This window comes from Notechis scutatus, chromosome 3 (genome assembly GCF_049901735.1).
Source record: "Notechis scutatus isolate UNSWTSFEM ecotype Mainland chromosome 3, rNotScu1.2, whole genome shotgun sequence".
NCBI lineage: Eukaryota > Metazoa > Chordata > Lepidosauria > Squamata > Elapidae > Notechis > Notechis scutatus.
In genome coordinates, this window is record NC_142011.1 from 103,597,699 (window position 1) to 103,624,804 (window position 27,106).

The following is a 27,106-nucleotide window of genomic DNA, read 5'->3' on the forward strand; positions in this document are numbered from 1 at the left end:
AGATAGATAGATGATAGATAGATAATCAGAGGTGGTATTCAGCAGGTTCTGAACAGTTCTGGAAAACCAGTAGTGGAAATTTTGAGTAGTTTGGAGAACCAGCAAATACCACCTCTGACTGGGGATTTTACAGTATCCTTCCCCTGCCACGCCCACCAAGCCATACCCACAGAACCGGTAGTAAAAAAATTTAAATCCCACCACTGCATAGAATGCACCATTTCCTATACTCTATATATTTATTTGCATGTATCTGTGCATATTTGTTTATTTTTCTAAATTCCAAGGGTAATTTGAAGGGGAAATTGCAAATGGGTGTCAGTAGTTTAAAAATACCAGACATGTATGTTGAAATCTCTCAAAGTCTTCTTGTGACACTAAATCTAGAACAGGTAATCCAGGAAAGATGAGAATCCTCTCCAATGGGAGGATAGACTATTCTTGAGTACAAGTAATTTTATACTTAATTTTTAAAAGCAGTATCTGCTGTCCTAAAACAGCATTTTCTTGTCCACGGTTACCTACTAAGCAGGGGTGGGATTCTATCAGTTCGGACCAGTTCTATAGAACCGGTTGTTATGATTCTGTGCAGTTTGGAGAACCGGCAAATCATGCCCCTGGCTGGCCCCTCCCCTCCCCATCCAGTCAGTCCTTATTGTGCATGGTGCCATCATGTGCATTCCCGACATCACTGGCTGCATTCTCCCCGCCCAGTCACTCCTTAAGGTATTTCCTTTTTCCCAATGATCAGCTGTTACGATGATCAGCTGTGCCGGGATCCCTCTCGCTGTCTTACTGCTTCGCCCAGGAGGCTTCCCTGAGGCACAGGAGGCAAAAAGGGGCGTGCAGGGGTGGCGGGGGGAGGGGGTGGTGCTCCATTTTTTGCCTTCCTGGGCCCCAGGGAAGCCTTCCAGGAGCAAAAACTGCCCCCCCAGGAGGCTTCCTTGGTGCCCAGAAGGCATAAACAAACAAAACCCAGGGGGGTGTCCTGCAAAAAAAAAAAAAAAAAAGCCACGCACACCCAGTCACATGGCCATGGCCACCTAGCCACGCCCACATAACTGGTTGTTAAAAAATTTGAATCCCACCCGTGCCACTAAGTATGTCAGCTAAAAAGAGATATTCCTAATCCAGTAGTCTAATAATTACAAATTAATGGATCAAGTTCAAAGGGAGAAAGTATCTACTCCTTCTTCTCTAAGCAATTGTGAGTGACCATTTGAGTAAACTAGACCCAGGAGAATGGTCAGCAAACGGTTGGTTTTCTGTATGAACTAACCCATATGCCATGCCAACATACTGTTTGCTGTATAAACTATTTCTCACTCTCAAGTTAATAAACAGTGAACTATCTACTAAATATATATCTTCTAATTTTGCAAGCTGAATTACAAAAGTAGAGGAAATGATTGGGGACAGGTCATTCCAGAAAAGCCTTGTCTACATGGTCACTAAAAATCAACACTAATTTGATAGCCCATAATTATAAATTTTAGAATACTGTTGCACTTACTTGACACCCTGCAACTTCTTCCCAGTATATCTTGAGCTATCTGCTCCTCACTGAAGTTATTAAAAGTTTTTAATATCATCCTTTTAAATCATCCTCAGTCTTTGTTGACTGTAGTGTTCCTAATACAACTTCATAGTTTATGCAATTGGGAGGATGGTAGTTTTCTTTCCTCTTACCTTTGTAAGAGAAAAGTAGAGGATTTTGTATGGCATGATTGAAAGCAGAAAAACATGGTTTATGATCCAGGGGATTTGACAGACTGTAGCAGATAAAAGTGGACCCTGTACATAATTCAGAAAAGAAGGCTATTGCTTCCCCACTGCTCAAATCAGTGTGTCTCCAATAGACACTTATGATTCTACACATTCCTTGTGCATTAGCTTTCATAAGCAAATTATTTTCTCTCTCCTACAACTGAAACATTGTTGATACGCTGGGGGCGTGGATGCATTATTCAAAAGAAATATACACTGGCACAGCTTTGCTATATAGTCTCAGGATCTGCTGAAGGTGTGAAATAGTAGGGTGAAGAAAAGATTGAAGAAAATGCAGGAACACTAAGAAGGTCCCTCTAGTAATACTCTAATCTCCTGGGTAAACACAATCCTTGCATTAATGGACTATGGACTCCATTCAATGCTGTGGAATTTATCCTCATTATATCTCCTAAAGCTAACATTACAACAGAGAAACGATCAGAAGTATGAAATAAAATACTGTTGACACAAATACAAATAGAATATTGTGGGTCATAATCTCTAGTTGTACAGCTCTACAGATAGGTTCCAATAAAAGTTAGAGTTTGTATAGTTCCACCTCTGCAGAAGGATAGTACTGCCAATGCCCACAGTCATAGCTTCAGCTTAAAGGTATGTCAAGTAGGCTAAGGATAATCAACTAGCAAGGTATGAATTTGATCAGATTATTGGATGGGAGACCACTACACACCTAATACAGCTAGTCCTTGACTATTTGTTTAGCGATGGTTTGAAGTTACAACAGTGCTGGAAAAAGTGATTTATGACCAGTTCTCACACTTACAACTGTTGCAGCATCCCTGCAGTCATGTGATTATGGTTTGGGTACTTGGTAACTGTCTTGCATTTATGACAATTGCAGTACCCCACAGTCACATAATCACCATTTGTGATCTTCCTAGACATATCCAACTAGCAAAATTGGGAACTGGTAAGAAAGGTGATAAGCAGTAGTCCTGTGATGTCTCACTTAGCAATCATAGTGATTTTTTCATGACTATGGGAAAAAAGTTATAAAATCGGGAACACTCACACGATGCTTCATTTAAGACTATACCATTTAATATGAAATTTTCCATCCCTGCTCTAGTAAGCCAAGGACTACCTCTGACATGCCAGGATATCTGTACTGGGACCTATAAAAATTAGAGTACCTCTGGCAGGAACAAATTCAAGTTTATATGATAAAAAAACTGTAACAAAGATATTTTATTGAACAAATAAATAAATAAATAAAGGACAGCGACAGATTGCCATACTTATTAATACATCAAGAAACATGTCATTATATCACAGGCACTGTTTTGCTGTTGCCTCCCAAATAAACTAGGATAATTTTGATCACCCATCTAACCACAGAAGTTGATACACTACTACAAATATATCTATCACCAAAGATTGTGCGATAGATATGATAGACTGATTGAAAAACTGCATGTTTTGTTTTCATGTTTACATTTGCTTTGGGCTCTACTCAGGGGTGGGATTCAATTTTTTAAAGAACCAGTTCTGTGGGCATGGCTTAATTGGTGGGCGTGACTTGGTGATAATGTGACTGGCCGGGCATAGCCAACTCAATATCACTCACATCGAGGCACGCATCTCCTCGCCTGGTCTCTCGTGACTGTGGGAATGCTGCAATAGTCGTAAGTGTGAAAAATGGTTATAAGTTACTTTTTTCAGTGCCATGGTGACTTTGAATGGTTATTCCACACAAGCAAAGTACCAGCAAAGGAGGGGAAAAAAACTCCAGAGAAGTTCCTGAGACAGGAAGTCTAGTCCTGCCAAGAATGTAAAAAGGATTAACGGAGAGGCAGTTTCTGTAAGCAACACCAGAATGTTTCCTTCCTGCCTTCCTTACAGGATTAGGCCAGTAATTTCTCCTAACAACCGGTTCTCTGAACTGCTTAGAATGTTAAAAACCGGTTCTAACAAATAGCTGCAAATCTGTAGAATCCCACCCCTGGCTCTACTATTGGGCTTTCATTATGTTTTATAATAATTTGTATACTACTGATGTTGTATAAAATATATAACCTTCATTGAGAAGGTTTTTTGTTTTATAGGTGATCTAAAAACCATGTTTTAAGAAATAAATGACTTTAAGGAAACATATAGATCTGAAAATTAGATGTTGATGGTCAATATTGATCATTTGATATTTTTTTTAAAGATAGACCATAATGGGATAAATAGAGCTGCACCAGTGCTGTGGAGAGGAAACATGGTACCAAGATACTTTCCTTATATTTTGCCTTTTTTTGTACTCTTATAACAATATTCAGCTATTTTAAAAATAATAATAAATGGGAAGTTAGCAAATTATAATGTAAGGCACCAGCCTTCAGGATTTATTTTTATTTCCAAGAATATTTCTGTATTTCACATTAACCCATTAAGCATTCTTAAAAAAGAAAAACAAATGTGATTACAAAGCAGTGTCTATTGAAATTCTCAGTCATCCAGGTCACTGTTGTCCCAAAGGCAACTGGACTTTCTGGGGGTTTCTTTTGAAGATGTTTTGCTTCTTATCCAAGAAGCTTCTTCAGCAAAACATCTTCAAGGAAAAACCAGAAAGTTCATTTGCCTCTTGAAAAAGCACCTTTACAAGGCAGTGTTTTGTGCAGAATCATGTCCACCTGACTAGGAAAGAGAAAACAGTAAGCTAAGGTTGCCGAGAACACCCTAGAGGCAGATAGGAACAAGTCAGTTCTGTTTTAGGAGACTTCCCATGATATGCATTTAAAATTAAAAATATGTCAACCAGATCTATCATAGTAGGTTTTATTCCTGCTGTAAAATTGGCTGATATTTCAAAAAAAAATGAAGCTACCTAATATAAGAAAATGTAACTTTCATACTGTGTTTTTCAGGTTTTATCTTATTTGGTAAACAATTCATTTAGATGTCAGCTTTCTAAATACAAAGAACAGAAGCTGGAGATAATGCCAGGATCACACTGATTTGACAAGAGATAGGACAGCAGATTGATTCATGTTTATATAACTGTGTTAGAAATGCAGCTTCATGGTTAATTATGACACAAATTAATCTACCTTCACACAGATAGCACTTTGCTTAACTCACACACTTTTATGGAGAGGCATATTTTCCTGTCAATAATAGAAAAGGTATATTGTATCTCAAGAACAATAAGCTGTTCAGTGAGAACTTGTCAGATGGCATAGCAGACATCTGTTTGACAAGTCAATGAAAAGTCAAAAGAGATGTAAAAGAAAACCAAGAGATCTACAATCAACATATATACTGTAGTAGGAAGAAATTCTATTTATATGCATGCTTAGAAATAAAAGGTGATTATGAAAGATGGGGCTTTCTTTGCCCAACTTTTGGTCTTAAAAAAAAAAAGCACCCAGTGAAATATCCATGATCACATTAGGGTCCATAGATATCATGCTAGAAATAACAGATCTACAGTGGGTACAGTCACATAAATCACAAGTAGTATTTAATCACCTGTTTCTCTTCCTACTTCAAAAGGGCCCACATATTTAAAAATCCCTTGTAGGAAAAGGCTCCAACTTTTCAGTATTTATGACTGTCCCTTTCTGCATCTGTTCTACATTATTCTTGCATATGTATTGTAAATGTATCAAGGTATTCACTGAGTTATTCACATTCATATTTTGTTTAAAAAGAAATAGAACTTTCAAATTAGAATTCTTGAGAACTCTCCAGTGAATTCCTACAGGGCTGTGACTTGTTTATTTGCAGTTTGTCGTGTAGCTCTTAAACATCAACCTTTAGCCACGTTCAACAGAGCTGCTTTGCTGTGCTCTACTCCTACTGCAGAGCCATCAAGAAATCTCTGCCACTTGCACAATTGTATGCTTAACATGTACCTAAAATGGGCCTGTGCAGTTAAATACCCAATATTCTAAGTGCTGCGATTGGTGGTTTCCCTGACTGAAATTCTAGCCCTTCCCAATATTACCCAACGATGAAAACTTCCTCCAGTTGGCAAGCACTATGTATGCATAGTTGTTCCATACACTTCAGCTATGTTTTTGTTTGTTTACTCTTCTTTGGGCCATCCTATGAGGACCCAGATTGTTGGGGGCAATATGATGATTCTGTAAATCATTTAGAGGGCTGTAAAGCACAATGAACATTGTCTAAGTGCTATTGCTATCCACATGACGGAGGTGCTTTTCCAAGGCCTGGAAGCTTGTAGAACTGACAGGCTTCAGCTCAACCTGGACAATGCTGGATGGCTATGAATTTCAGGGCAAATGATTTTGCATTGTTAATTCTGAATGAGATGACTCCATCAGGCAAAGATGAAGCGCAGTCTGGAGATTTTCTGGGACTTATGGTTCCTGCTCAAGGAAGATGTGATAGCTATGGCCAAGAGGCCCTCACATAAGTACACATTGTATAGCAGTTGCACACAGCAGTTTCTAGATTGGGAGGTATGAGTCACCCATGTCTTAGTCACCTCTAAGAAATTTACTCCAAAAGCTGCTACCCTTGAAAATATATTCTCCAAGGGTATATGGGGCTCAATTACAGCCATTGTCTATCTTGCCTTCAAAATCTATGGGGCTCATTCTTCAGTAATGTATCTAGGCATCTCAGCACTTTTGATTTCCACATATTTTAATGGTTTATAACTATGACAACAATCCATGCCTAGCTTTGTATTTGTTTTGTCAGATAAGTCTATGCCCATCATATATAGTTACAATACAGATAAATAAATAAGAAAAAGAGGTCATCCTATCTTGGGAAAGATATGTGTACATATGCACAGATATATATATTTCTGCCTGAGTTGCCATGACAACAGTAAGAGAACTTGAATCTGTAAACAAAGCTTGATATGAATCAAAACAGAGAAACATACTGAATGGAAAGGCTAATTTTGATTGACTTGTGCTTTTTGTTCCTCCTCAAGAAAGCTCAGGTGTTGTTGTTTTTTTAGGTACATGTATTAATTTAAACACAATAATATGAATGCCCAATTTCCCATCTACCAATGCAACTATAGGTGGCAAACAAAAGATTAAAATATAATACACAATCGATAATTTAAACAATCCCTGTAAAAAACATTTCCTTACCAACATTATACACAGACACCACGTTTCCATAAACATCCTGGGAATGTCTGGATGAAAAACCAGCTGTGTTACATATGTATACCATGGTGTACCCAATAGGCACATGCTGCTGCATACTAAACCAGCTGAAGCTTTAACATGCTCCTCTTTATTTATCTGTATTGTAATTATCTGTACTGTATGTATGATAGACATAGGCTTATCTGACAAAACAAGTACAAAACTAGGTATTGATCATTGTGATAATTATAAACCATTAAATGTGTGGAAATCAAAAGAGATTATACAGTGCATGCAGGATCTGAGATGCCTAGATACATTGCAGAACAATGAGTCCCATATTTTTTAAAATCTTATTTATTATTTTATCATAAAAATAAAATACCAAATAGTCAAATCATCCAACAAAATGAAACAAAACAAAAGCATACATTCAACCCTAACAACAACAATAAAAAAAAAATAGTGTGCAAAAAAAAAAAAGGAAGAAAAAGTAATCAATTAAATTTAACATTTAATATGTAGGATCCATCCTGGCTGGGTGCTTAAAGAAAAAAAAAGCAGTAAATTCTCCTTCCTTTTTACAAATATCTTACCTATAACTATGAAAGGGAATATATATATATTCCCTTTCATAGTTATAGGTGTTACGTTTGGAGAATAATGGAGACCAGACATCTGACCAGTGACTTCAACTCTTTAATAACAGGAATACCAATCAAATGTGCAGGCTTCCAAAACCTGCTTTGCATTTAGGTTTAGTAATTTTTATTCATTCACAACAATAGGTAAGATATATATTCCCAAAACAAGCCTGGAGTCTGTTGTTTTGGCTGTATGACTATGGGTATAAATACCACCTGGCCTACAGACTCAAAAGTATTTCCCACCATTGTTTGAAATAGTATTCAGTTAAAAAGTTAAAAGCGCCAGGCTACAACCAACCCTTCTCATAATTTGAATGTCAGTTCAATATTTGCCATCAAACTGCAATTTTATTACAGAAGGGGAAAGTCATTAAACACATGATATTAATAATTTCACCTGTACTTAATTTTAATTAAATGAAATTTATTTTATTTCCTGGCCCCTGTACCTGACTTGTCTTATTAGCCCATAACTATATTTGGAGTATGACATTTCAAGGCCAAGAATATAGCTTTTGTCCCAGAAAAATTGTGCGTACCTTGAGCTACCAGATCTGGACTGCAAAACTATACAGGACCAAGTGGTAAGATTAAGATTTTCTTTCATTGTTTACTGCCATCTAATGACTGTACACATTTTTGCAGTTTGCATCTGGCAGACCTATGCTCTCCTCAGTGGTAGAATTCAATTTTTTTTACTACCGGTTCTGTAGGCACGGCTTGGTGGGTGTGGCGGGGAAGGATACTTTAAAATCTTCAGTCAGAGGTGATAAAACTACTCAAAATTTCTGCTACCGGTTCTCAGAACTGGTCAGCTGAATACCACCTTTGCCTCTCCTGATTTAAAGCTACCTGCATCTGATTCCAAGATAAAAAAAGATAAGAAGGATAAATACTGTAGAGTATTTAAAGTGCCCATAAACTTCAGTAAGTTCATTAAGTAGGCACATTCTTTCTTTTCTATAACAATCAAATATATTTCTATATAATTTACAATAAATAATTACAGCTTTGTATCTACCACAAAACAGCTAATATTTTCCTAGTTCATCTAATGTTTTGTCCACTTTTGATTTATTACTAGGTAATAGATCACAGAACATACTGAAAAAGGCTCAGGGCTAAGGACCTCTTTATGAACTCAATAGCCTATAGACCAGTGATGGCTAACCTTTTTAGCAATGAGTGCCCAAAGTGTACACATGTGCACCCCCAAAATGTAATACGTGCATGTCCCATGTGCATGCTCCCTGCCCCGTGCATGTACCCCACTCCACACACATGCGGAGCAGAAACCCGAAGACCAGCTGGCCGGCGGGAGGTGCACATAGGCATGCGTGGCAGAGCTGAGCTGGGGCAACAGCTTACATGCCCACAGAAAGGGCTCTTTGTGCCACCTCTGGCACGCATGCCATAGGTTCACCATTCTAACCACTGCGATATCACAGCTCTAGGATAGCCTAGAAAAAGAAGAAGCAGAAGACCAGGGAGGCAACAGTAGGAGGATTTAAAGAAGGGCATAGACTAAATAGCCCCTCATGGCTAATGGCCTTAGAAAGAAAGTCAGTGAATGATAAGAGTAGGACTCAGGGTTCAAGAAGGCAAAACTAACCATACCAAATTAAGTTAGCACTCAGTGTAGCACCTAACTTCATTTTGCTTACTATATCTCCAATTGAGTGCAATAAGATAATTATTAGGCCTGTATATATTTTGCAAATTATTCAAAAGAACTGCTTCAGGCCCATGCATCAGTTACACAAATCCAGATAATTGCTAGGTGGCAGGAAACGGATAAAGAAACCTCCAACTCTTTTCTATGATATACTGGTTGTCTGAAGATTTCCAGCCAAGATAGGGTAACTTGAGCAATTGCAAGCCAAGATACAATTGCAAGCCAAGATAACCCAGGTAAACTATACCATGTACAGTCTTCTGCTGTGTATGAAATATGAAGTCTTTTGAGTGGCTTCTGCAAGAAAATGGAAATTAAAGCAGCTGTGTTAAGAGTCACATTAAGCAGTGATCCCCAACCTTTTATGCCGCGTCCGGCATCCCCAACCTTTTTTATGGCGCGCCCGGTACGGCATATATGCCGCATCTTTGATGAAAGTGCTGGTGACCTGACCGGAAGCACTTTTTCATCAAAAAGATGAGCGTTGCTTAGCGCCTGGTGAGCTTTCCGGCAGAAATGGCTTTCTACCGGAAAAGCTCACCGAAGCGCCCCGCTTATTTGATGAAAAAGTGCTTCCGGTGAGGTCACCAGAAGCACTTTTTCATCAAAAAAAGATGGCGGCGCCCAAAGCCAGCGCCCGGTAGAACTTGTTCCATCGGATCGCTGGACGTCCGCGGACCGTGGTTGGGGACCCTGACACATTAAGGATCTCATTAAAGCAATAGAAGACTGAAAGAAGACTTCAATGCTTTCTGAAAAGCAGAAGGCTTCTGAGTTGAGAGTCCCATGAGATCTGTCAAATTTCCCCAAATTATTTTTGAAATATGCACCATCTTATTTGTATCTTTGATTCAACACATCTTTTTGAAAAAAAATATTTATCAGGAAAATAGTTGTTGGTTCAATACATAATAACACTAATGAAATAAATATAATTTTATACTCCTAACCTTGCTCAGAGACAGCACACTTCCTCAGTTTAAGGATCTTTACTTAAAGGTGGTTTTCTTAAGTGATGCCTCAATCCTCTGCTTGAAGTAAAATTTTAAGAAACGATTGTCCTTGGCATTACTTTCCTCATACCATTTAGTTACATACTGTACCTTCAGACAGTGTTCCTCCTATTTGTGAGTAAAGAGTTGGCAATTGCACCTAATTTTGTTATCTACATTTTTGTTGGATTCAATTCTATGTGTATTTCCATCATTTGATTTACATATCACTCAAAGCATATAAAGATATGTCAAGTCTTCCCACAGTTGAGAGACATGCCTTCCCATATATAACTGATATGAAGCACTGGAGCTGCCAGTTTATTTTCCAGGGAATCAAGCAATCAAGTCCTTTTCTAAGTTTCTTTTTACTCTGAAATATAATCTTTTGGCAGAGCCCAGAAATGTTTTTCTGATAAGGGGTGAAATGGGTGTGTGTGTGTGTGTGTGTGTGTGTGTTTTCTTATGATACTATATTTACACACCTTATCTTGCCTTCTTTCTGATGCAACATATGTACTGTATTTCAACCATATTATCCTTCTTTAATGATACAGTCTTTTTCTTATTTCTAGATTTAACTTCTCATGAGAGAACTTATGTGAAAGAGCTATTTATTATCCAACAAGGTGAAATCTTGACTCTATGCCTAGAACTAAATTGTTTTAGAAATAAAAGCTGATGGTATTAAATTAATGCTGAAGAAAAGTACCCCACACACATATATTGTATAAGTTCTGACACATACAGACAAAATGCAATTATACAATCCCTTGGAGGCTTATAGCATATGTATATATATACAGCACATGTTGATTCTGTCATTATACACTTCAGCCACAATGCTGCAGTTGATATTAAAAAAAAATCCATAGAGCATGAAGAGTAGACCATGGGGAAGTTTGTTTTGCATTCCACACCCCCACAACAATTCTAATTGCAGGATGAAAGAGGCGTGATTATGAAGAACAAATAGCGATGTTCTTTCATAATGAAAATGTCTCTCTCCTGTGAGAGCCCAGCAGTAACCTTTCTTGCCCCAAAGGAGTTCTAAAGAGTTGGTATGTCTGCTCCCAGAAGAATTGAAGTTTATTAGGCAGGCTGAGCCCATACACATTTATATCAGTATGTGGGCATTTGTGCACATGCGTATGTGTGTATGCATGCAAATAAAAGAGAACAAGATTTGAATATCTACATAATGCTGTGTTGGAGATTTACTGACTTTTAAATGGTTTTTAATTTTGCCTCAGGAGATGTAGCTCTCTGCTGTATTGTTCGGGTGAGTCTCCCCGCCATATCTGTTGTGGTTCGCCTGCAGCCTGTGCAGATGGCAGCGGAATTGGACAGTGGGGAAGGACAGGGATCAATCAGGGAGTCTGAACTCGGATGAGGGTCCTGCATCTGATGCAGAGATGGAGCCAGGACCATCTGGTAGTGGGGTGATGCCTCAGGAGCCTTTGGAGTCTGGCAGCAGAGAAGCAGAGGAGCCAGGGGAGCCTGTTCCCAGTGCGCGTGTGCGCAGAGCTGCTAGAAGGCGAGAGCAGCTGAAACAACAGGGGCGACTCAGGAGTAAGGCTGGGAAGTGATTGCCCCTCTCATAATAGAATACTTTATACTTTATTGGCCAAGTGTGATTGGACACACAAGGAATTTGTCTTGGTGTAAATACTCTCAGTATACATAAAGAAAAGGTACATTCGTTAAGAATCAAGAATCATAACATACAACACTTAATGATAGTCATAAGGTACAATCAACAATCAAATCATACTAGGAAACAGTCAATATAAATCTTAAGGATACAAGCAACAAAGTTACAGTCCTACAGTCACAAGTGGGAGGGGATGGGTGATAAGGAGTGACGAGAAGATGAACAGTAATAGTAGTGCACACTTTGTAAATAGTTGAACAGTGTTGAGGGAATTATTTGTTTTGCAGAGTGATGGCTTTCGGGGAAAAACTGTTCTTGTGTCTAGTTGTTCTGGTGTGCAGTGCTCCATAGCGTCGTTTTGAGGGAAGGAGTTGAAACAGTTTATGTCTGGGATGTGAGGGGTCTGTAAATAAAGGTATAAAGGGCAGGCCAAGATGACAAAACCTTTGCAGGAAGCAAAGTCGTTCGTTCGGTTCACACTCATTCTTGAAGCTCTTTGTACTTTGGTTGGTTTTTGTTCTAGTTTATTCGACACATCTGTTATTGGCAGCACTTCATGGGAAAGAAAGGTGGGTGCTTATCTCAAGGGACTGTTTGAGATGCATTACCAGCTGGGAATGAAAATAATTCCCAGTGTTGCAATAAAATAAGATTTGTTTTTAAAATAAGTGTGTGCGTAATTATGGTCTCGGAAGCCTTGGTCAGAACAATATCTATAGATGTTAGGCTAAAAAGAGTATCCTTCTACCTTCACAGAATGGAAGCGTGGAGGCCATGTGCTCTACTTTCCAAATGCCAGTCTTATTTGAATATGTATCCAATCCAAGGGCTCATTCTGAGGATGTGCTAACCCCAGCACAAAGATATTAAACATTTTTACAGGGCATATATCCTCATTGTGTCACCTTCAAATCATCCTGAGCCTACCAGAGGCAGTTTAAAGGCATGCTTAGCTGTTCCACTTTTAAAGTAATCTTTCCTCTGTTCTCTTAAAAGAACTCTTGTTCTATGAACATTCTGCAATGCCTCATTGATAAATGTTATGGTTAGGAGCTGGAATCTGACAGCTCGTATTGGCTGCATGCTCCTTCATATCCCATGGCTGGGGACTGCTATCCATGGCCCTTTGGACTTTGACTGCTGGAGATGCCAGATGCTTGGCTCCTGCCAATATGCATGCCTGCATAATGCTTGACTGGGCACATGGGTTCCATAGCTCAGTTTAGAACAGGTCTAGAAATTATATGTAAATCAACAAAGCAAGCCAGGTTCTTTCAATCATCTCTTCCAAACAAGTGCATTATTGATTTTCTGCTGCTTCTACTGACAAAGGGTTTCATGTGGCTGTGTTTTGTATTGGTTTTATTTCTTTGGGAAGGTAGGTTTGGCTTACTCCATTACACTGCACTGAGCTATGTCTTGATGCCGCTGGCAGTGCCCTTTTACAGCCATCATGGTCATTCCTTTTGCAGCACTTGTGATATATGGTTGCTGTGACAAAATTGGGGGGAAAAAATCTGCCTGTTTTCCTTTGAAGGCTTGGATGAGGGCTCTGCATCAGAGGCAGAGATGGGGCCAGGGCAGGCTGGCAATTATCAGCTTCCTTCAGAGTCAGACAGCAGTGAGGCAGGGGAGCTTCTGGAACCAGTTCCCAGCCAGCGCATGTGCAGAGAAGGTTGCATGAAAGGTGGAAAGAAGAAGGAAACCGTGAATTGGATATAAATAAATGCTGGAAGAATTCCAACACAATTCAGTCGATGCCCAGGTACACACATAACCTGTTAGGACAGCTGTATTATGAATGCCAATTTAGTATAGGTAGTCCTCAACTTATGACCACAATTGAACCCAAATTTTCTGATGCCAAGTGAGACAGGTGTTAAGTGTGTTTTGCCCCATTTTACAACCTAGTTGTTCTGACCTATGCTTCCCCAAAAAGCACTAAGCAGACTCTTTGTCTCGGCAAAACCCCTTTTTATTTATTTATTTATTTATTTATTTATTTATTTATTTATACATTTATTTATTTATACATTTATTTTTTTATTTTTATTTATTTGATTTGCCAATTGTTTACAAGATAATAAGTATAAGTGTATACATAGTTGTGAATACATGAAATGGGTACATATAAGAAAAATAAAAGAAGAATAAGAGAAACAATAGGACAGGGACGGTAGGCACGTTGGTGCGCTTATGCACGCCCCCTACAGACCTCTTAGGAAAGGGGTGAGGTCAATAGTAGACAGTCTAAGGTGGTGAATTTCTTGCATTCATTCAGCCAAACGCCTGGTAAACAGTCTTTCAAGGCTGTAATTAGGAGCACAGACCTTATCTAGCCTGGAGAGCTGCCAAGTAAATATTTTCAAACACAGTGCTGACAAGGAATGACTCTGCACAGAGTCTCTGAGAGCAACAAATTGCTTCCTGCAAAAGCCCCCTCCCCTCTTGCTCCTCTTTTAATCCCTATGGGAGGGGCCATTCACCTTCCACCTGTGGCTTTACTCTCACATTGACCCTTAGTTTGTAATTGTTCTTTTCTTTTGGCAGCTCTGCGCATGCGCAGGCTGGGAACCGGTTCCAGAAGCTCCCCTGCCTCACTGCTGTCTGACTTTGAAGGCAGCTGATAATTGCCAGCCTGCCCTGGCCCCATCTCTGCCTCTGATGCAGAGCCCTCATCCAAGCCTTCCTCAGCCTCCAGGACTGGCCCATGTTCCTCCCCAACCTCCTCACTGTCCGACTGTGCTGCCAGCTCCGCTAGCCGCCGGTGGGCCACAACACTACCTTGCTACAATTGTCAAAGGAATCAATGCAGTTCTTAAGTTAGTTACAGGATAGTAAAATGAATCAGGCTTCCCCATTGGCTTTGGTGTCAGAATACCTTCTCGCAAAAGGTGATCACATGAGCCCAGGACACTGCAACCCATCATAAATATGAGTCATTTGCCAATTGTCCACATGTTGATCAGGTGAACGTGGGGATGCTGCAACAGTCATAAGTATGAAAAATGGTCATAAGTCACTTTTCCCAGTGATGTTGTACCTTCAGACGTTCACTAAATGGAAGGTTGTAAGCTGGGGACTACCTGTAGTCTTCCAGAAGAGTGCTAGACATATGTTTAAATAAACAGTCAAGAGGTCTACTCAAACATTGCTACACCTTTGTTCAGAAATATTCCAAGTGAGAGTTTACCAGCATGGATAACCTCTACTGCATCAACCTGTCATTGAAGCAGTTGGAAAGGTGGCTAAAAGCACCATCCCAGATAATAACTCATAGTAACCCTATCACATTTGATTGTGTTTTCTAATATATGTTGCTATTCCCCCTTTTTTTGTTGAGCTAAAGATACATATAAATCTCCCAATTTTGTTCATTCTAACAATTTATTTGCTCTGATATTTATGTGTATGTGTTTCTTGAAGGCATACAATGTCTATATTTTGTTTCTGTAATTTAGTTAATTTTTTTTCCTCTTACTTGGTGAGTTTAAGCCATTGACATTTATAGAAACTAATTTGATTTTTTCATCCATTTTAGTTTGTGTTTATTATTTATTAATGCCTGTTTGTTTTTTGTTTCTCTTTTTTGTCTTGTTGTTATTCCTTCTCTTTTTTGTCTTTCAACTTTTTCCTGTTCTCTTTCCTTTTGTTCTCTTTCTCTTTCCTTTAGCTGTTGTTTTTCCTGACTCCCACTCTCCACTTCTTCTTTACTTGTTTGGTCTTCTTCCGATACCACATACAAATCAAAAAATTCCCTCGCCTTTTCTATACTATCTATTTTGAACTTTTTATCTTGCCACAATATTAACATTCCTTCTGGAATGAGCCACCAAAATGGAATGTTAAAACAACATAGGATTCTTGTAAGTGCCGAGTACCAAGGGTGGTACTCACTCAGACAGTAGAAAATCAGTTAACAGAGCAATACAAATTCTGCTGACATACTTTTCACCTGATTCAAGCATGATGTCAGTGTTCCAAGTAATGCACCCATTGAAAGCAGAACTCCATTGCAGGAAGATTCCTCAAAGAACAATTTATTGGATACATCTTATTCGCAAAACTGGTGAAAACTGATTCTGAAAGTTCCCATGGTTTTCATCTAATTAAAAAGTGAAAGATCCCCCTTCCCCTCCCCCCTCACGGTCATTGGTCACATTGCCCAATAGTGTTGCTAGCAGGTTGCCTGGTTACCCCACTCCTCCTCTTCCCAACCACCTGTTGGAATTGTTATGTCTGGGAGATCGGTCCTGGGTAGATCGGTGACCTTGGTTCCTACAGGAAAACTTTTTATTTGGACGACAAAGCCAAGCTATCTAAATTTCCCCCCTCTCTTTCTCCCCTGCTGCTGTGTGACAACCATGAAGCCCCAAAGATGGCCTCAGACAGGTTGACTTCAGGGTTGACAGATGAAAGGAATGGATGCTAACATGGTCAGGAGAGGAGGGCCAAGTTTTTTTTTAAGGATGTCCACAGTAATAGCCACCATGTTTCTAGAGAGAAGATTTCTTGCACTAAGTACTACTCACTTATATCTTTTTCTTCATCAATCACTTTTTATGAAAGGAATAATGTAGGAAAAAAGCAGAGGAAAAATAAGGCTGTATTACAAGTGGAAGATAATGTTGTCTAGACACCACGCATGAAGGTTCAACAAATTTTAAAAAGTGATCACATTTTAAAAAAAGCTTTCTTTGGACAAAAGGATGAAAATATGTTCCTCAGTAGTGAGATATAATTTTATTTGACTTATAACTTGGATTTCAATAAACATTTATATACAGTAGTTAACATATATGGAAATGTTAATGCTAATCTGCATCTTCTCCATTGTCGTTACACTCTTTTTGGTGGCACCCAAGTAGCCATCACCCCAAAATAAAGCAAAGGACCTAGACAAAGCAGTAACAAGTGAAAGGAATAATAGATGGTAATGCTGAAGAGAAAATGGGAAGTTGACATGATTAAAAAGGTAGAGGATTAGCGATGTCTGCAATCCATTATTACTAAAAGTCTAGAAGTCCAAAGATAAAACAAATGAGACATAACTTTATTCCATTAGGATAGAAGAAAAGCAGTAGTGTATGCTCATTAGCCTCTTTTCTGGCAAGTGGCCTTGGAATTAATTCATAATTTTTGGCTATTCCACCACAAGCAATACCCCCCAAAAAAAATTGTGGAAACTCTGTGACTTTGGATTTTGGCAAGAATAAGATGATAAAGAGAATGGTAAGGCATTGATTTTATTTTCTCTGGTGGCAAACTGGAGCATAGTTTGCTTCAAATGCATATGGATATCTGCTAGCGCATAGATTGCTGATGGAAATCCTGGAATCCCCTTAGGGCCAATGAAATAAGATGAGAAGCAAAATCATTAACATTTGTTTATTTTTATGATACAGCAGACCCATTTGGAATGATAAAAGCATGTTTACCACAAAGAAAACTTAACTTACTCCTGGCTATTCAGATTAGCCCCTAAAATAAACGTCACTGCTTTTCTCTTATGTATCCATGAATGAATGAATAAATGAATGAATGAATATTACTGTGGCCATTTTATTGTATTTATTATAAAACACTTTAATTAAATTAAATAATCAACAGTTAACTAAATATTTTCTTATACTACTGAAATTTTTAAATTTGCAACACTAAAATAGCGAAACTTAAAAACTATTGATTGATAAGACATTTTATTGAATTATTTATAGGATTACAATACAGGTCCTAATTCATCAGCTTCTATGGGTTTAGTAATATTATCATTGTGAAGCAATCCACTTGAATGATGAAGGTTATGGATCATATTTACCATGATGGTCCAATGTGGGCTGGGAGATAAGATTTTTTTTCAACTTCCCAATCTAGGGTTAAGAAAAAGTGACTGGTTTGATGTCCCAAACTGGTTTTCATGCCTGACAGAGGATTAGATCCTGTGTCTCTGCACTCATAGATCAGTGCTCTCTCATTGTAGTAATATAGGAAAAATCCTAAAATAGTTATATAACAAAATTTGATGTTCCTTAAGGGACTTCTGTCTTCAGAATTTTGCTATGTGCCAGGTAATTTTTTGTATCCTTATGTCTATGGAGATTATCAATTATCCGGGTGGTTGTCCCAATTGGACTTTCTTTGTTTTATCTTGAAGGTGTTTTGCTTCTCATCCAAGAAGTTTCTTCACTTCAGTTTGTATCCTTATTTTTAAGAAAGATATTTTAGGGTTAAGTGTAATCTGGCATATTCACATTTTTGCCAATGTCTGTGGCTCAAGCCTTGTGACAGAAAATTCAATTTTAGCCAAATATTACACATTCCCAAATAGATGCTAACCTTGGGCAGACCTGACTTCAGGTGAAAGATTGCATTTCATTTAGTGTGCCACTTGAAAGATTTTTTTTCTCTCCAAAAAAAAAAAAACAAGCTTTGGATAGCCTCAAGCAGAAACATCTGGTGTTCTATCTCTAATTCTACTTTGTAATGAAGTTGGACTAGAGTTTGTCAGCCTCAGCAACTTTAAGATGCATGCTGGCTGGGGAATTCTGGAAGTCCATACATCTTCAAGTTGTTGAGATTAAGAAACTTTGGGGTAGAACAGGGCAGGGGTGGGATTCTACCAGTTCGCACCTATTCGCTAGAACCGGTTGTTAACATTCTAAGCAGTTCAGAGAACCAGTTGTTAGAAGAAATTACTGGCCTAATCCTGTAAGGAAGGCAGGAAGGAAACATTCTGGTGTTGCTTACAGAAACTGCCTCTCCATTAACCCTTATTACATTCTTGGCAGGACTAGACTTCTTGTCTCAGGAACATCTCTGGAGTTTTTTTCCCTCCTTTGCTGGTACTTTGCTTGTGTGGAGTGACCATTCAAAGTTACAATGGCACTGAAAAAAGTAACTTATGACCATTTTTCACACTTATGACTGTTGCAGCATCCCCACAGTCATGAGAGGCCAGGGGAGGAGATGCGTGCCTCGATGTGAGTGATATTGAGCTGGCCACATCCAGCCAATAACATGGTCACCAAGCCATGTCCACCCAGTCACATGACCACCAAGCCACGCCCACCACCTAAGCCACGCCCACAGAACCGGTTGTTAAAAAAATTTGAATCCCACCACTGGATCAGGGATGTCAAACTCTCAATGACACGTCACGTCACGTGATGTACCACAACTTTTTTCTCTTTGCTAAACCATGTTTAGCAGGGGTGTGGCCAGTGCATGACGCATCCGGCCTGTGGACTGTGAGTTTGACACCCCTGGGGTAGAGGTTTGACCACAAAGACCTTAATGGCAGCTGCAAAATATTATGCTCCTTTTGTATAGAATAACTCAGAATGGTGACAGTGCTTCCTTGAAGGCTTGCAAGGAAGGCTTGCAAGGAAGGCTTGCAAGAAGTGAACCATATGATTCAGGTGTCTGGAAAATCATGCCAAGGTAGTTAAAACATGCCCCCTACTGCCAATTTATTTCAAGCTTTGCGTCTTTCTGAGAGCATCCTAACACTTGCTTTATTGTGAGTCAATTTTAAATGGTGATTCAAATGGAAGAGGAAGAAGGACTGAAAGACTCTCATTAGTCTCTTGGGGTCAATGATAAAATCATGGTCTTATCTGCATTGCTATCTGTGTATCGGCAATGTTTGGTGGATGGTGTTCGGCTTTTGTGAGACAAACCAGTTATAGAATCTATAGAAACATTGAATAATGCAGGGGAAACATTGCAGCCTTGTTTGATTCTTCACCTTGTGGGGTCAGGTTCAGAGATTTGCCCCCTTGTATTAGTTCTCCTTCCAATTGGCAAAAGAAAGCTCAAGAACATATTGGTTGGGAACATGCAGAAGAGGCCTTCATTCTGCAGTGGATAGATAATGGCTAGAATGATGATGGTGATTATACTCTACCTAAAGATGAATATTTTTAGGTAGAGATAAGCAGTAATTGGGCAATGAATGTACCTAAGAGCAGGGGTGGGATTCAAATTTCTTAGCAACCGGTTCTGTGGGCGTGGCTTGAATTTGTGGGCGTGGCTTGGTGGTTATGTGACTGGGGGTGTGGCTTGCTGGTTGGGCATGGCTTGGTGGTAACGTGACTGGCTGGCGGCAGGGTTGCTGGCCGCCGGCTAGCTGGTCATGTGACTGGGGGCAGGGGGGGTGTTGCAGACCTCCCCGTAGCCGGTAACGGGGTTTGCGGGCCAACCCAATCTGCCACGAAGCTGCAGCCAGGGTAGGAGGGGGGGAAAGTTTTTTTTGGTTCAGGACCTAAACCGAAAGTGACTTTCTGAATAATACCCGGAAAGCTTGATGGTGCTGAAAGATAATCTCCCTCTCCTCCCAGCCATTCCTTGTCACACCCAGCCTCAACTTATCTATAGTTCTGTAAATGTTGTTCACCTTTTTTGACTTTATTATCTGCATACTATAGATGTACTTTCATGGACCACTGAAAGGAGGAAATGGCTCACCTGCTTTGCCCAAGAGGGTGATAGGCAACAGGCTTTTAAGGGTGATAGGCAACAGGCTGTCAGAAAGAAGCGGGGGGAATGTATTTTCCAAAGCACCAGAAGGCAAACAAGAAGCAATGGATGGAAACTGAACAAAAAGAGAAGCAAACTAAGACTAAGGAAAAACTTCCTGCCAGTGAGAACAATTAACCAGTGGAACTGCTTGCCACCAGAAGTTCTGGATGCTCCAACACTGGAGGTTTTAAAGAAAAGACTGGACAGCCATTTCTCTGAAATGGTAGGGTTCCCCCCCAAGGTCCTTTCTAAGTATTATTCTGTTATTCTGACACCTTTCCCAGGACCTTTACTCAGAGTTTGGCATCCTCAGTTTTCCTGCCTGAGCAGGAGGTTGGACTAGAAGACCTCCAAGGTCCCTTTAAACTCTGTTAAACACACATGCATTTATGCTCTGGACTATAGACATTGAATGTATGTATTGTAAACCCTGAAAAATACCTGGGCAAAAGAAAGGCAGTAAAATTACTCTAGGTGTAGGGACAGTGTAAAATATTAATATATGATAAATAATGGAACAATTAAAAATAATAGTAGAGTTTTCTCTCCCCCCCTTCCTATTTCTTTTTTTTCTTCCTATTTTCTTTCTTTCTCTCGCTTCCTCTTTCTTTCTTCCTCTTTCTTTCTCTCTCTCTTTCTCTCCCTTCTACTTTCTTTCTTTCTTCCTCTTTCTTTCTCTCCCTTCCTCTTTCTTTCTTTCTTTCTTTCTTTCTTTCTTTCTTTCTTTCTTTCTTTCTATCTTTCTTTCTTTCTTTCTTTCTTTCTTTCTTTCTTTCTCCCCCTTCCTCTTTCTTTCTTGCTCTTTCTTTTCTCTCTCTCTCTCTCTCTTTCTCTTTCCTTCCTCTTTCTTTCTTTCTTTCTTTCTTTCTTTCTTTCTTTCTTTCTTTCTTTCTTCCTTCCTTCCTTCCTTCCTTCCTTCCTTCCTTCCTTCCTTCCTTCCTTCTTTCTTTCTTTCTTTCTTTCTTTCTTTCTTTCTTTCTCTCTCTCATGCACACAGACACTCATACCTGGTCTGGGACGAACCAAATGATCCTGTGAGCTCCAGATAGCAGCGGGCAGTGGGAAAAGGAAGAAGGGGGGAGGCATGTGGCGGTAGCGGGGCCGTGGAGCACCTCCCAAGCCCTCCAGTACAGTATGGTACCTTTGTCTGTGGGTGGTGGTGGCGGTGGCAGCAAACGAAAGGAAGCGGGTGGAGGTGGCAGACCTGGCTGCCTCTGCCCACTTCCTTCTATTTTGCTCCTGGTAGAAGTGACAGAGGTGGCTTGGGCGGTGGCAGCAAAACAAAAAGAAGTGGGTAGAGGCAGCAGAGGTGGTGGAGTTGCTGTGGAGATGGCGCTTTTATGGGAGGCAGCTGCCTCTGCCCACTTCCTTTCGTTTTGCTCCCGGTAGAAGCGACAGAGGCTGCTGGGACGGCAGTAAAATGAAAAGAAGCGGGTGGAGGCAGCAGAGGCAGCGGAGGTACTGCGGCGATGGTGCTTTTACAGGAGGCAGCTGCCTCCACCCGCTACCTTTTGTTTTTGTCCAGGAGAAGTGGCAGAGGCGGCAGGGGTGGCAGCAGCAAAATGAAAGGAAGCGGGTGAAGGCAGCAGAGGCGGTGGAGATACTGCGGCGATGGTGCTTTTACGGGAGGCAGCTGCCTCCACCTGCTTCCTTTCATTTTGGCCCAGGAGAAGCAGCAGAGGTAGCTGGGGCAGCGGCAACAAAACGAAAAGAGGTAGCAGAGGTACTGCAGTGATGGCACTTCTTTTGGGAGGCCACCATGTGGTTGGGAGAGCACCGTGTGGTGGCTTAGCCAGCCAGCTGAGCCTGGAAATGGGGGGGGCAGGTAGGGAGGCCCCAGCCAGTGCTGCCGGCAGGATAGGGCCACGCCGGTGGGGAAGCCAGTCAGCCAAACCCGGGGATGGGGGGGATGGGTAGGCAGGCTGGGCAAGGCCCGGGGAGCTATGGAGATGGCCGCGAGAGGCCCGGGAAGCCCCAGAAATGGCTGGGGGAGGCTGGGGAGGCCCAGGGACAGTGGGGGAAGGGCTAGCATGACTCACAGGCTTACCTTATGAGCAGGCAGATCAGTGAAGAGGTTTGTGTCACAGCAAAAGGCAGGCAGCAATGGCTGCCCTGGTGGGTGGGCAGAAGCAGGCTGCAGGAATGTTGTGCATGTGCAATAGGTACTGACCGGGCAGGGAGCGGAGAAGTGGGTGGAGAGGGGCAGGGCCAGCCAGAAGCCCGATTTACCGGTTCTCCAAACTACCAGGAACCGTAACAACTGGTTCCATAGAACCGGTCCGAACCGGTAGAATCCCACCCATGCCTAAGAGCTTTTCCCATGGTTTAATTTAGGAGATATTATTATAGGCCTCTAAAAGTCAATAAGTGTGTCATGTATAGAACACATTTTTCTGTGTATTTATCAATTAAATGTTTCAACAACAATTCTTCCTCTAATCTATTGCAGTCTTCTTTCTGTTGAAGAGCAAGAATAGGTTACTTTCATCCAATCTGTGACTTTCCACATATAGCTTGCTTATTATAATAAGTGAATTACCTGCCAAGGTATTGAGGTATGGTAAATCTCTCCTTCTTAAAATTGACACTATTGTGACAAAATCCTACTCTTTGGCTAGTCTGGTTGTTTGTTCTATATAGGTAAATAATGGAGCCAAGATTCCCATATTTTTTTTTATCAATTAAATGTAGTTCTGGGTTTTAGCTACATAATCCAGTTAGCCATTTCCAATGCCATGACCTGTGGCCAGTATAGAGAGGTTCAAAAGCCAACTCCTTGGAGAAGATTTATTAGCTTACTCTGGTTAAAATTCAGAGAATCTCAGCCAAGATGTAGAAAGCAGAAATCAAACCCCAGAAAGTAAAGGTCTCACTTGATTCCACTGCTGTTATCAACTGTTTTCACTAGCAGTTAAAGCATTCCTCTATTACGATGCTATTAGAGCTTTTGTACTTTAAGACCAGCTGGACTTTGCTTTGTAAGAATTATAGTATAAACTGCTACCTGCTCTCTCAGTCTCAATGCAATCATGATCAAAATAGAATTTTCTTCTTTTTCTCAAATTGTCCAGCAATCTTTGAAGGCTAACACCTTGCAATGTGCCAATACATTTATACCAAAATGTTTACCTAGAAGGAGTCCAATCAAAGTGAGTTCTGAATTCCAGCTCCTTTTCCTAAAGACATTAATTTTCCTTGACCAGCTCAATCGTTGGGCCCTAATGTCTACCTTCTTTTCAGATTACTACTATTGTTTGTCTATAAATTTTGCTTCATTGGAAATAACTTAAGAGCAATGGTAAGTGGTCCTTGCCTAGCCAACCATCCACCTTAAATCTATGGAGCAATTGCAAGGGACTGAGGGAGATGGATACATAAAAGTATACTTGCTTACGTATGCCCAAAATTTATAATCCCACGGACGACTCTTTCTGATAGTCCCATTCATATTCAATAGATCTACACTGCTGAATGTTTAGCAATGTTTGACCAATATAAGTACTTCTTAACTCAGTCTTAACTCAGACTAATTCTCTAGCAAGGGAGATACTTCTGCTGAATTGGTGGGGAGAGGCATTGAAATAATTTTCTGTTGGAACCTTATCATTGAGACCCAATTCTATCATAAAAATCACCTCCATGACTTTATGTGCCTTGGATTTCTTTTCTACATTATCTTCAGATATTTTAGTACATGGGACTAAAGGCAAATAATTTGGGGTGGAGATGGAGGGAGAGATACTTTAATTAGCAACTATTGTACAGCAATTAAGTTTAATTAATTCTGTAACTGCATACATCTTCAGTGTGGGCAGCTTAGGACATATGGCACATCTTTCTGTCAATGCATCTTTTACTTGCATTTACACAGCATAGTAAGGAGACTGAATAATATGCATTTAAATATGATTCCCACATATAACCAGGCCCCGTGAAGAGTACAACATATTGTTATATAGTTTATAAAAGCTGAGGTTTCTATGATTTATGTTCTGATATTCTAAGTAACTCCAGTCTCCAAAGACTGGTAAATTTACAGGATTTGCTCCATCTGAAATGAACCATTGTCACATGTGATAGATAGCTCACAGCTGGTAAGATTTCTGGTTGCATTCTAAGGGAATGATGATACTTTTTGCATCTTCTTATGTATGTGCTTCCACTGGAGACTCACCCTTCCAATCATGCTTATCTTTTGATTCTGTTCTATTTGTTATTTCCATCAAGCTCTTACTGTTATTGTTCCAGCATTCTCTTAGCATCCACATTTATTAATTGCCAAGCCAAATCATCAGACACAGGAGGTATTCTATTGTATCTCTCTGAATATCTCTTTCCTATTGTATTTTGCCCCAAGACTTTGTACTGTCAGACAAATCAAACTGGGAAATCAAATCAAACAAATCAAATTTGAGAACATGTATAAGAGTCATCTGTTTGTGTTGCTGACTCAATAAACACTGCAGGATAGTTCTTCTCTGTGTAGTTCTGGAATATCATTACTTTGTCTTCACTTCTTGGGGTCAGGGAAGAATAGCCCATCTCAACTTCCTCACAAGATGATAGTACTACACCATTACCGCTGTTCTGGATTTGTCATCTCAGTACTTCATTGCATTAGCACCTCTGCCAATTTAAAACCCCAATTTATTAATGACTAGTCTAAAAGCTTCTGGAGTCAAGATTATAAGTTTGTCATGCTCTTAGGCAAGTGTATATTTCCAAATAAAGTACTAGACTGTAGCCAATTCACAAGTTTATTTTTTAAGAATTTTTTAAGATACTTCATCTGAGACTCAGAGGCATTCTTCAGAATAATGATGATGCTGGAATATTTAGCTCTGTAACATGACTGCTTCTTATTTTTTAAAAAACTGAATCTTACAACTAATTTAAATCAGTAAGAAAAATTCATACCAACACTCCAGGGCACCTTTGTACCCATAAGTACAAAGGCAAATTTAAGACAAATCCAATCTACCTTGGAAGGTAGATTAACTAATTTAGCCATTTTTGCTGAAAAGGTACATTCTATTAATTAATCATCTTCTTTAAAAGGTGTGAGTACCATGAACATTCTTTTTGAGTATTTGATTAATTCATGCTTCAGTAGATGAAATACTATTGAATCAGAAAAAAGTACATCTTATTTAATTCCATATCTCCTGTAAATCCTTTATGTGGATTATATGGCCTCTTATCTGGAAGAAAATGTCCCCAGTTCTAAACACATGATTTGTCTTGCCTGATGAACTTCTCTGTATAGCCTTGAGGCTCTAATTCAAGTGAGATTCAATGAGGATATCATTGCGCCATGTAATTCTGAAGTAATCCGATGAAATGTAGGACACCTTACAGTTTATAATTAATAGAAAATTATGAATAGATCATTTGCCATGCAGAAACAAATTACATTTTTCATTTCTCTGTTAGAATTATGGGTCAACACAGCCCCGTGCTATTTCTTTGCACTTACTCTGTTGACATCCTGCCAAGAGAATATCTGAGCTAGAACTATGGATCTTAATTTTATCTTTGGCAATTTTCTATATACTTTATAATTTTTATTTAATTTTTATTTGCTGTTACTCCCTTTTTCTAAATGAATTGGAAGACTCTTCTGTATCATAACCAAAAAGGAACAATGTCAGACAATATGAAATGAAATAATGCATCTACAGGAGCCAACTTTAAGCTCGATCTGACTGATATTATTTTAATTGAAAAGGAACCAAAAAGAGATCATGCTGGTATGGGATTTATTGTCCAACGCATCTGAAAAGCACCAAGATAGGAAAGGTTATTGTGAGTTTATGAAATTATTAATTTAGCATTGAAAATAATGTATTTTTCTCTTTCACTTTCATGCCTAGAGGCGTTTGATTGGCTTTAGGGAGAAACAAAATGTAAAATTAAATGGGTACTCATCTGGTGTAGGCATGCAGTTCTTAAGTAGGAGGACATCAGGAAATAAAAGCTCAGGAACTGAATAGGGAGAACTCTACCTCCATCCATATTCCAAATCTTTTACTGACAATGGTGCCAGAAAATTTACAAAAATATCCTCATAATCATGAGATATTGCAAAACTGTTTTCTTGAAAGAAATGGTTTTTAAGACTGGGGCTTCAGTTTTATAAACAAGAGTTCATTAAATACAAAGAATTTGTCATCCTTGTTCTTCAACAGATTTTAAGGAGGCAGATTCTTTCCATTTTATGGGGATAGTACAAGCTTGTAACAGACAAGTGCTGGATAAATCTAGTAAAGAAATATGCTACGTGGCATTAGTGCAAAATTATTCCTGTTCTGATTCCCACCACCTGCACTGAAATTCAGTTACTTTCAAATAAGTACAATTTTTTTTAAAAAAATAATAATGTTGGCACACAATAAACCTCAAAGATGAGCTAATTGCTTTTGTCCATTAGGAAAAGCCTAAATCTATTCACTAGGGTAACGATTCCAACTGAAAGAGAGAAGCAAGTGAACAGTGGAGGCTGCTGATACCTGAAATCTGGTAGGTGAAAGTGTCAAATAAAGAACTCTTCAGAAAACAATATTGATCTGAGTAAGAGGAGGGATGGTGAAGTGCTTGAAGACAATGAGACTTTCTCAAAGAATACTTTCTACCTGGCTTTTAAAAACATGTATTGGAAACATGGAAATGACACTTTAAATGCTTACAAAGGTAGAATAGTGATGCTTTCATTATTATATTAACTGTAGATTTATATTATGCATGTGCATTGGTTTTACCCTTTT

At 39.4% G+C, this 27,106-nt stretch overlaps 1 protein-coding gene across 1 annotated transcript in view; it reads right to left on the reverse strand.

Annotated features, from left to right (window-relative positions):
• The window catches only part of CACNA1E (calcium voltage-gated channel subunit alpha1 E), a 295,321-nt gene that overhangs the window by 119,321 nt on the left and 148,894 nt on the right, over positions 1 to 27,106 (reverse strand). The window lies entirely within an intron of this gene.